The sequence below is a fragment of the Chamaea fasciata genome, unplaced genomic scaffold, assembly GCF_029207755.1.
Source record: "Chamaea fasciata isolate MVZ Bird 193981 ecotype frontalis unplaced genomic scaffold, bChaFas1.0.hap1 SCAF_52, whole genome shotgun sequence".
In the NCBI taxonomy this organism is placed as follows: domain Eukaryota; kingdom Metazoa; phylum Chordata; class Aves; order Passeriformes; family Sylviidae; genus Chamaea; species Chamaea fasciata.
The window spans coordinates 290,060-302,111 of NW_027094137.1; the positions used below are offsets into that span (position 1 = coordinate 290,060).

General features: G+C 44.4%; 1 pseudogene; it reads left to right on the plus strand.

The window, feature by feature from the left end:
* LOC136304145 (inhibitor of nuclear factor kappa-B kinase subunit beta-like) overlaps positions 1-11,731 on the plus strand; it is an 89,758-nt pseudogene extending 78,027 nt beyond the window's left edge.
* Positions 11,732-12,052: the final 321 nt, after the last annotated feature.

Consider the following 12,052-nt stretch of genomic DNA (forward strand, 5'->3'; position numbering starts at 1 on the left):
GGGCGTGGCCTGACAAAGGGCGTGGTCGGTTCACCTGTGGGGGGAGGGGCAAAGGTTAAACCACACCCAGAAACCCCAAAACCAGTTTAAACCAGAATAAACCAGTAACCCCCAAACCCACTCCCAGTCCATCCCAGTATAAACCAGTGACCCCAAACCCACTCCCAGTCCATCCCAGTATAAACCAGTGACCCCAAACCCAGTCCCAGTCCATCCCAGTATAAACCAGTGACCCCCAGTCCCCGTCCCAGTGCCCTCACCTGTCCGTACTGGTTTGAACTGGGATCTCTCGATGCTCGGTGGCCTCCAGGGAGCGGCTCAGGGCCAGGGCCCGGCGCTGGGGGATACTGGGAGTTACTGGTTTATACTGGTTTGTACTGGTTTGTACTGGGTTATACTGGTTTGTACTGGTTTGGGGGTTTTCCTTACTGGTTTGTACTGGGACAGGGTTTAGGGGTCACTGGGATGAAGTGGGATGAACTGGGAAGGGATTTGAGGTGACTGGTTTGTACTGGTTTATACTGGTTTGGGGTTTTTCTTTACTGGTTTGTACTGGGAGGGGGTTTGGGGGTTTTTTGGGATTTTTGGGGAGAATTTTGGGGATTTTGGGGCATCAAAAATCCCAATTTTCAGTCGGAATTTTGGGTGAATTTGGGGGATTTGGGGGCTTTAAAAATCCAAATTTTTAGTGGGAATTTTTGGGTGAATTTTGGGGATTTTGGGGCTCCTAAAAATTCCAATTTTTAGTGGGAATTTTGGGGTCATTTTTGGGGATTTGGGGCCTCCAAAAATCTCAATTTTAGTGAGAATTTTGGGGGATTTTGGGTGGGAATTTTGGGGTGAATTTGGGTAATTTTAGGGCTTCAAAAATCCCATTTTTCAATCAGAACTTTGGGGTCATTTTTGGGGATTTTGGGGCTCTGAAATCCTGATTTTTGGGGCGAATTTTTAGGTCAATTTTTGGGATTTTGGGGCTCTGAAATCCCGATTTTTAATGGGAATTTTTGGGGTAATTTTTGGGGCATTTTAGGTGAATTTTGGGGGATTTTGGGGCTCTAAAAGTTCCAATTTTTAGTGGGAATTTTGGGGTGAATTTAGGGGATTTTGGGTGGAAATTTTGGGGTGAATTTAGGGGATTTTGGGACTTTAAAAATTCCAATTTTTGGGTGAATTTTTGGGATTTTGGGGGCTCTAAAAATCCCAATTTTTAGTGGGAATTTTGGGGTTTTTTGAGGGATTTTAGGTGGGAATTTTGGGGGGAATTTTGGGGATTTTGGGGCTTTAAAAATTCCCACTTTCAGCAGGAAATTTTGGGGTGATTTTTGGGGATTTTTGGGCTCTAAAAAATCTCAATTTTAGTGGGAATTTTGGGTGGGAATTTTGGGGTGATTTTGAGGGATTTTGGGGCTTAAAAAATCTCAGTTTTCAGTCGGGATTTTGGGGTCATTGTTTGGGATTTTGGGGCTCTGAAATCTCGATTTTTAGTGGGAATTTTTGGGGGTCATTTTTGGGGCATTTTGGGTGAATTTTGGGGGATTTTGGGGCTCTAAAAGTTTCTATTTTCTATTCCTATTCCTATTCGTCTTGGGTCTCACACTGCCGTCTTCGGCTCGTCTGCCGTGCCCTCAGCGCTACAACAACGCTGCTACCTAGAGCCGCCGCTTTGCCTGACTTAACGTCTGTGCTGCGGCAGTCCCTTGGGGTGTTGGATTAACATTTTCGGCTGCAGCAGTCTCATTGCAGTTTGGGTCTTTTCTGGACGGTAGCAACAGACTCCCTTGCACTCCTGTGCAGGGCTCATTGCTGTACCTTCTAGACAGATCTGTAATGCATACATGTTGAAGAAACACACTGTCTTCCGTATGAAGTGCCAGGAGTTAAAATGAGTCTAGATCCGTGAAAGATGGAAACCTTTAGAATTCACTAACTCAATTTCTCAAAGCATTTGTGACCATGTTGGGCTTTGCGTGGTGACCACGAGCACATGAAAGTGTATAGCAGTTTCAGAACATCATGTATACTTGCCTAATTTTTGTTCTACAGACTGAACCATCCCAATGTGGTGGCTGCCCGCGATGTCCCTGAAGGGATGCAGAAGCTCGCACCAAATGACTTGCCATTGTTGGCCATGGAGTACTGCCAAGGTGGAGACCTCCGCAAGGTGGGGTCCCTAGGATGGTAACCTAGGAATGGATCACCTTCTGATCTGATCCTAGGTTTTCTACTGAAGTTTTCCCTTCAAACCTTTGCTTTCATACCCTGATGTTTCCTATTTCTAGTCATGGCATCAACAAGTGTTGGTGGCTTGGTCCTTGGTATTATGTTCAGCTTTTGAAGACTTAAGTGCTTTGTATTTTTTTAGGTGCAAGTGACACTGTGAGGAGTTTGCACACAGAGAATGAGGGCAAGTGTAGGGGACGTGCGACGGTATTTGAGTATGGCCAAGACCATTGTAGGGTAGGTGCATCTGTAGGCTGTACCCTTCCTGAAAGTGATGAACTCTTGTCTGTCATAGGAAGAGATAACACATGGTAGTTCTAATCCTAAGGCTTTTCTGACCTTTGCTATAATCTGCCCATAGCTAAAACACAGACCTTAGGCCTCAGATTGGAGTTGATACTGTCAGGCAAAGAGGGATGGAACAAATAGGAGGATGAAAACGGGATGACAGTGACTTCTTTCATCTTCTTTCCCATGCAATTAAACCAAGGCACAAAGCTGTAATTGCTGCTACCGCAGGTCACAGTCCATAGAGTTTTGTGCTTCTGGAGAATTTAATTGCTGTTGCTGAAACTTCTTGCATCCCTGAGAATTTGTGGAACTCTGGAGTTCACTCGGGATAGAGAAGGGAAAGACTACATTCTGTGTTCCTTACTTGCAGTACCTGGACCAGCTGGAGAATTGCTGTGGCTTGCGGGAAGAAACTATTCTTATCTTGTTATCTGACATTGGTAAGTGGTGGCAGTACCTTCAGTTGTCTGAACTATGGAAACCCTTTTAGTCCTGAGTCCACTCTCCAAATATACAGTAGTGACCTTAGTGACTCCATTTCAGACTGACCTTTTATGATCTTGATCATCTCCCAAAAGTGTTGGGAGTCTGGGGAGGTTCTTGCCTACTGGAAGCTAGCCAGCATTACTACAGTTTACAGGAAGGATGTAAGGGAACATCCAGAGAGAGAACTCAATTTGTGTCCAGAGTTCTATGGTGCTGACTTTACCCCTGACACTCAGCGTTTCGTTGTATGTTTGATTGTACAAGGTCTGATGTGAAAGCCATGCTTATTACTAGATAGAATAGATGAATCCTTACTGAGCTCATGCTCGGTACTGTTACTCAGCTCTAACAACTGGCTTTTTCTGTCTCAGCTTCTGCTCTCAGATACCTTCATGAGAACAGGATCATCCATAGAGACTTGAAGCCAGAGAACATTGTGCTGCAGCAAGGAGAGCAAAGGGTAAGCAGGAAGCCGTCGTCTCTACCTGCACAGACAAGTAAACTTACAAGGAACCTGCATGTGCTTCATGCAGTTACATGGTCCCTCTGCAAGAGCACTCAGCCCAGGATAACACCTGTCTCAGGTCACTGTCACATAGTATTCTGTGTGCAGCTGAGGTGAGACGTTGTATTAGACGTCTGTTAACACCTGACATTTTGACTTTCAACTATTAAGGAAAGAAGCAGACTGTCCTGATTGACCAAAGATCGGAAGGAGCTAGAGGTGTGACTGCTAAGTGTGCTCCAACACCTTCAAATTCATTGTGGTTTTAGAAATCTACAGTAGCCTCCCATTTCTGCTTCTATCTCTTCACTGGCACCTTTCCTGCATAGCTTTGAAGAGCCAGACCTTTTCTTTCTGCTGTATGATGTGCTTTTAACAGGACTTCAGTCTGGCATTCTTATTCTCTGTTGTGTGTTTCAGTTAATACACAGAATCATTGACCTTGGTTATGCTAAGGAGTTGGATCAGGGGAGCCTGTGCACATCCTTTGTTGGGACACTGCAGTACTTGGTAAGAAAGGAATTCAGCTAGAAGAGCAGCTACTGCCTTCTAGAGGGATAGAATTAACCGTTACCAAGCTTTGGGCTGGGATTAGGTACTTGCACGGTATGGGGTGCGTTTGTGGTGCTGAAGCTAGCAAAGGTGACTGCTTTTTTGCTGACACTGGGTTTTGCTGAGACTGGGTTTTGTGCTACCTGCATCTGTTATAAATAAGCAGGAGTGCCAGTAACCTATGCTACTCACTCCAGGAGGGTCTTAAAGCCCGTGAGAGGCAGCGTTCAGTAATGTCTTTAATTATTTGTACAAATGTTAATGAGATGTTAAGGGACAGAGAAAGCTAAGAGCTTTCTGGCCAAAGCCATCTGGCTTTGTCTCATGCGTGTAAACTGTATCAGGCTCCAGAGCTGCTGGAACAGCAGAAGTATAGGGTGACAGTGGATTCCTGGAGCTTTGGCACGCTTGCCTTTGAGTGCATTACAGGCTTCCGACCATTCCTACCCAACTGGCAGCCAGTGCAATGGTGAGTGAACCGTGGCTGGGTGGTAAGTGGGCATGATGTGACTTTCCTGTTTACAGGAAGCAGAAGTGTGGTCCCTTGATTCTGAGGATAATATCCCTATGTTTCTTGCCCTTTTGGAAAGTGACCCCTTTCACAGGGGCTTGACTCACCTGAGCAAGTTCAGCATTCCTGATCCTTGCTCTATGGGATAAGGGCTGACTCCCGCAGGGCAGGTAACAGAAACCAAAGTGGCATCTGTATTACATGTCAAGAGTAGCTTTTAAGAGCCTACTAGCATGCAGGCTGGGAAAGGCGGGCAATTTTTTCACCATTGTACTCGCTTACATTGGGCATACTAAAGTGCGTCAGAAGAGTGAGCTGGATATTGTTGTTTCAGAAGACTTATCCGGAGAAGTCAAGTTTTCTAGCAGTTTGCCCTGCCCCAACAATCTAAACAGGTGAGTACTGGAAATTGCTGTGCTGAGATAAACTGATTCTTCTGCAAAAGGACCAAGTTTGTGTTATATGCCTTACTGTGTTAATCTGTGAATACATTGAGTGTGTGACACAGGCAGTACTACTGTCGCTTGTCAAATTTGTGTAGTCTTGGTTTCTGCCTTCTAAACGCTGCGTTTGTGATGGGGAGAGGTGGAGTGCTGGAGGGAGAAGGAGGGGGGCAGTTTTGTCAGTCCTCCCACACAGAACAGGCCGTATCGTTACTGCAAATGCACTTTTTCCCTTTTCTGATCTCCTGGTTTTTGTTGCTCAGTGTTTTGTCTGGGAGGCTGGAGAAATGGCCGCAACTCATGTTAATGTGGCACCCACGTCAGAGAGGTACAGATCCTACATATGAACCCAATGGGTGTTTCAAAGCATTGGATGACATTTTGAACTTGAAGGTAAGCAATATGTCTGTATTACCCTAAAAAGTTTTCCAGAGAGCAGTTTCCTGAGCCTCTGAATCCTAGACTTAGGAGGAAGAGTGAGGCAGAAACTCATAGAACTGTCTCCTGACCGTTAGTGACAGGTGCTTTCCTCTTGCTTCTTTGAGGACAAATACTCCCTGAGCTTGTTGGGAGTAGCGAATAGCTTCTGTGCATGCTTGGTTCCATATTCTGAGAGAGGATTCTACAGGTATTTAACTGCCATGTGGCCTCTCTTCCCCTTGATGGAGGACAAGAACTTTGCCATAATGCTAGGAAGTAGCTGATTCTGCCAAGTGCTTTGAAGAGTTTCTTGGTGGTCATTTTTTCGGTCCCTCAATCTCTGCTCTAAGATGACCAATGTATCTTCAGCATTTCTCATGCCATGCTACTCTTCTGGTAGTTGCTTCATGTTTTGGACATGGTTACGGGAACTGTGCACACCTACCCTGTGACAGAGGAAGAGACTCTGCAGAGTGTGAAGGCCAGGATTCAGTCAGATACAGGAATTCCAGAACAGGACCAGGAACTAGTGCAGGAAGCAGGACTTGAATTGTTTTCTCAGAAGTTGGTCACTAAACATACAGCTGATGGCAAGGTGAGTCTCGGTATTCCCTTTCTTAAGTTTGAGTGAATCAGAAGTCACTGCACTCGCTTTGGGATCACAGCACTCCCTGCTGTTGTGGCATGCTTTTGTCATGGTAACCTCACAGACCTAACAGCCACTGTAGCGTAGGCAGCCTGTTGCCTTTGGTGCTCTGTGTTTGGTTGAGGAGGACTCTTCTGTTTGTGGTGTTGCCAAGGCTTGCTCTTCCCAAGAAAACCTGGTTGGGTCTTTTGTCTTCTGCAGGTGAATGATACTGCAGCAGCAGACACAGACCTTCTCTTCCTCTTTGATAACAAGAAAGTTTCCTGAGGCTCAGGTGGCCTTGCGTCCTCATCCAGAAAGTGTTGGCTGCATCCGTAAGGACTCCTCTGGCATGAATATGAAGGGCGGGGCGGGGTCAGTGTTGAGAGGGGCGTCTGTGTTTTGTGGTCTGTATCGTGCACAAAGAGTAGAGGGAGCTTTTGCGTATTGGGACTGAAGAAGCAGGAAAATGGACTGTCATTCATTCAGTTTATCAGAATAACTAAAAAAGGGAGGGGTTTGATTTTGACATGCTAGGGGAGCTGCACAGGGGTTATCCTGCTCTAGGCTTTGCAGGCAGTAACATGCCCCTCAAAGGAGCAATGTTTTGGTCTGTTTTGTGGTAACACAGTATTCCTGCTTCACGCTGATATGACCATTTCCCTTTCTCCCACCTCCTCTGTTTTCAGTTCAGGATCCAAAGAAGAATCTCCACTTTTTCCAGTTGCGGAAGGTGTGGGGTCAGATCTGGCAGACGATGCGGATGCTGAAAGAGGACTGTAATCGGCTTCAGCAGGGGCAGCGAGCAGCCATGTACGGTGGCCGTTTCTCCACAATACTTATCTCTGTCTTTGTGCGCTGGTGGAAGGGAAGACAGAAATGGGACCCTGTTGGAATGGGGAAGCCCGTGATTGGAGCTGTATGCAATTCATGAAAAGTGGAGAGTTAGCCCTTTGGCACAACTGCATTTGTCCTCACCACTGTCTCAAGTATCTGTTTTGGATGTAAATGAAAGCCTGGTGGATTTCTACTTTCAGAGGCTAATAGGACCTTCTTGTCCTTGCAGGATGAATCTGTTGCATTACAATAGTACCCTCTGGAAGATGAAGAATTCTATGGCCTCCCTTTCTCAGCAGCTGAAAGCAAAGCTGGACTTCTTTAAAACAAGCATCCAAATTGACCTGGAAAAGTATAAAGAGTAGATTGAGTTTGGAATTAGTGAGTATAGCATCTGGCAAACGGGTCTTTTCATGACTCTTATCCTCACAAAAACACCTGCCTCCTTCTCTGTGAACCTGAGAAAGCCAGTCACTCTTCTTTGATTCCTGTAGCTTCTGAGAAGCTGCTGTTTGCCTGGAGAGAGATGGAGCAAGCTGTGGAACTTTGTGGGCGGGTATGTTTCTAAATCTAACTGCTAGTCATAAAGAGGTTTGTTTTTGTTATCTCTCCCCTCCTCCCCCTTTAGCTTCATTGTCCCTGCCTTAAATAGAAGCCCCTTGTATCTGCACTGATGTCAGATTTCACATTGCCTTGGTTTGTGTGGCACAATTTTTGTCCATTATTAGCACTACATGAAGCTCATTCTGTTGTAAGGCTTAGGGGGAAACGGGAGATCTTGGCGAAGCCCCAGAAACGTCTTGGAATTTCCTTGAATTGAAACGACTCGTTTGTCTTTGGCCAAGGCTGCTGTTTGCATCTTGTTGGTTTGTTTAGAAATAAGAATGAGAAAGGAAGAACCAGTGTGAGTGTGAGTGGTAGTGTCTCTAGGTATGAGACTGTTGTGTTGCTTATGTTCTACCCTGCTTTCAGGAAGATGGTGTGGAGCAGGTAGTGAAGAGGATGATGGCCCTGCAGACAGACATTGTGGACCTGCAGAGAAGCCCGCTAGGTCGTAAACAAGGAGGAACACTGGAGGATTTGTGAGTTGAACTACCTTGAGCTTCAGATGCAGGAGTGTTTCTGGCTAAGCTTACTCACTAGAGGACAGTGAAAGGGCTGTTTCTTCCACCCAAATTGTGGGGGACTGGGAGCACTTTAACACTAAAGATGTTTTTTGACTCATCTGTCATTGTTCTGAAATGGCAGACAGGTATAGAAAAGATTTGAGTTCTCAAACTATTTGTTCCATGTTTTGGTTCTTTGGAAATCCTTTTCTTTCCTGCTTTTTACTTCTAGAGAAGAACAAGCCAGAGAGCTGTACCGAAGACTCAGAGAGAAGCCAAGAGGTAAAAGACGCTTTAGCTCAAGGTCAGCTTGCTTTGTGTGTAACTTTGGAGATGTAGTAACGATCATTGAGAAAACTAGCTGACTTCTAGGCCTGCCCAGACACTAGCAGCACATGGGCTCTCCTGGATTGCCTTTTCTCGAGAGGGAAGTCAGGGAGTCAGTTTCACACTAGGCCAGCCTTCCTTTCTTGGTGCTTTGTGAGCTGTTCTCGAAACTCCTCTGGAGCTCTTCTCAGAGCAGGCTGTTGCCACAAGCAACAAACAACCTTTCTGGGTAGAAAGGATGAAAGACACGACTGTTCCTTTGATACAGTCCCAACTCTCCTTTTCAAGTTCTTTAAATTTTGAAGAAGGTGGCTAAAATTCAGTGTAATTCATCCCACTCAAACTCGCATATCCTGAACTTTGGCTGTTTCAGGATTAAAGCAGTAGTGGAAATGAGCCGCTAAGAATCTTCTCACTCTGTCCTATAAACCGACCTTTTTGTGTAATATTGGCTCTCATTCCATATCAGAGGAGAGGCGGTGACAGCCAGGAAATAGTACGACTGCTTCTACAGGCAATCCAGACCTTTGAAAAAGAAGTTTGAGTCATTTATGCTCAGCTCAGGTGAGCTTTGCACATTTTATTCAGAGTTGAGAGAAGGTATTTTCTCTTCCAGCAAGAGAAGGTTTAAAACTCATTGCATACGGCTCTTGAGATCTTGCAGTGTTAACAGAAAATAATTAACTTCAGAAATGTTCTACTGCAGTGGCCCATGTGTGATCTGATTAGTTTTTATTTTTTTAATAGTAAAACTGTAGTTTGCAAACAGAAGGCATTGGAATTGTTCCCCAGAGTGGAGAAAGTGATGAATCTGATGAGTGAAGATGAGGAAACAGTTGTTAGGCTTCAGGAGAAACGAAAGAAAGAACTGTGGAACTTGCTGAAAATTGCTTGTGTAAGTAAAATAAGAACTCCCCTTTAACCTGAGAATATGGTTTGTAGCACAGGCTACTGAAACAATAGTAAATTGAGTGTATCCTATGGTTCTTTTCTTTATTTTGTATCAGTATGAAAGCCAAGTTCCAGGTTGTCTCATATTCCCGGCTGCTGAAAACTAGTGGGAACAATTGCACTCTGAATATTCTGTGTTTTCTTCAGAGTAAAGTGCGTGGTCCTGTTACTGGCAGTCCAGAGAGCGTGAACACATCCCGTCTTGGTAGCTCAGGTCAACTGCTGCTGCAAGTCCCTTCTGGAACATTCAATTTATCAGAATCTGTAAGAAAAAGGTGAGGCAAAGTCTGGAGTTCTTCGGCTGCTAATGCCACCACTACAAAGCTAGGCTTCCTGCTTTGTGAAATAATGGCCCACAGGGTTTCTCATATTTTACACTTTGTGTTCAGCTTGCATTGTCAGCAGCCTTAGTTTACTTGGTAGTTAAGACTTCCTGGGGCTTTCAGATCTTCCATATGAAAATTGGGTATCATGTATGGCTTCACTTCCCCCAGCCTCAGTAACAAAAGTGGTTTTTTGGTTTTCTTCCTTTAATCTGAGATGGTTGGGCTCACTTGGAAGTACACTGCCAGCAAGAACTGTTGAAGTATTGTCATGTAAGGTCACAGTAGCTGAGCTGTGTCATTGAGACTGCTGCATGCGTAGTTCCGGCTTGCTTAAATGAACTGGGTTACCACTTGGAATGAAAGACCTTGGTTTTGTTTTTGCCTGTTGCCCCATCCTTAAGTTTATAGGCTTCTCAGCTTTTCCTCTAGCAACCGTGTTTCCACCTAATAAGAACCCAATTCCATCTTGGAATACATTTCCTTTCCCCCATTTAGTAAATCAGGGGCTGCCACCAACTTTTCATTTGCAGTATGAAATACAAGCCTATGACCTGACTAACTTCAGTGTTCTGCAGCGTATCTGCCAGAAGTATTTCTTGATGACAGAGGCAGCATCTCTTTAAACTGCCACAGAAATTAATAGTGTAATAATTGCCCCTTTCAGTGAGGAGCTGCTGCTGGAATCTCGGAAACTTTGTAGCCAACTAGAAAATGTGATGCATGACACAATGAAGGATCAAGAGCAGAGTTTCCTGGTAATGTATTCACTCTTCTGTAAATGGACTAAGGAAGTGCCTGGCTTCGAAGTTCTGAATGTGCAACTTTGCCACCACTAACACAGCTAAATGAAATCTGCATTTTACTCATGGCCAAGGGGGAGAGTAGGAGATGCACAGAGATAGGAAGCACCGGTTCCCTCATAATCTGCCGCCTGACATACTCTGCTTGCCAAAACTGGGAGCCACGTGCTGGGAACTTGCTGCGCTAAACAGTAAGGGATGGGGCAAAGCACTTGGCTGTTGTACAAAACTACTGCAAAACTGCACACAAATTTGGGATGAGCGGGTGTCAGGGATCCTTAATTTAACAATGCAGAATATTGAAGAGAGAGTAAAATACTGGAGAGTGCAAGTAGGTTGTTTCCTTGACAGCAGTCACGTGGCTCATCATGAAATTGACCAACTTGTTCCCAGTAAATTTTTTATAACTCTTAACACACTTTACCTTTATTTTAGAAAAAGCTCAACTGTAGCCTGGTGTTGAATTTCATTTATTCTTTCGGCTCTAGACTGGAGCTGGCTGCAGCTTCAGGTAGAAGAAACAAACAATCCAGAACAAACCCAGATGTAGAATCACTCTGGTTGCCTCTGAAGCCATGCTGCTTTGGGAAGCCAACTGTGAAAAGCTGCTGCCTCTGAGAAGGGAATATCAGCTGCCTTCTACTGTCACCAACTGCTTATGTGATACATATGGCTTAGCTTTTAGTATCCACTTCTCAGACACTTTCACAAAGATACATTAGGGAATGCCTGTTCTAACTGCTTGGAGAATGTTCTTAATTGTGCCTTAAGACAGCAGATCTCTGTCCTGATACGTCTTCCCTTAGGCATCGCCTGGGGCTGTTTTGCTGCATTTTAGGCTTTCTAATGAACAATGGACAAGGTATACCCAGTCACTGGTAGATGTCACCTTCCTAATGAACTGTGAACTTAATTGCTTAACTTTGCTGATTTGCACTTTTTTTCTTTAAGTGTAATGGTTGTACTTACCTAATACTTGTTTCCTGTCTGGGAACAAAATTATCTAAAACATGTAAACTTTTGGTTTGCTCTTTTTGATGCGCTCAATAACACTATAATGGAAAAAGCTGCTTTCACTGTGCAGGTCTCTAAAACGTGAGAGGTGTAAGAATGTTAGCCTAGAAACCAAAGAAGGAAATCTTCAGTGTACAGGTATCGTGTAACAAAGCATTTGCAGATTATCTATTAACCATGCTTAAAGTTGCATGAAAAGATGAAAAAAAGACCAAAAAAGCCAGCTGGATGGAACCTTGGTGAGAGTCAACACACACCAACCTTGTGTTCTGACTGTGACCAATTTATTTCATTCTGTTGTAACCCCAAATTTCCACTACAACACAGAGACCTCCTTTTATAAAAGGCTGTGAAGTATAGGACATGCAAAATGCAATACAATAATGGGGAGAGGTTGGATTTTCTTTTGGTTTTTTGGAACAGATTTAAAATACAGGAAACTGAAATGTGGCACAAACATCACAACTTCCATGCATGCCTTCAAGTGTCTTCCTTTGTTGTGCTGGCACACTCTGGACTTCAGCATTGGGTTAAAGTCATTCTTGGGCAGAGTAGAAAGTTCACACTTCTTCAAATTTCCGAGTAATATTAAGGCTGAAATGCACCGGGTACACTTTTCCTTCATCTTCCAGAGCACC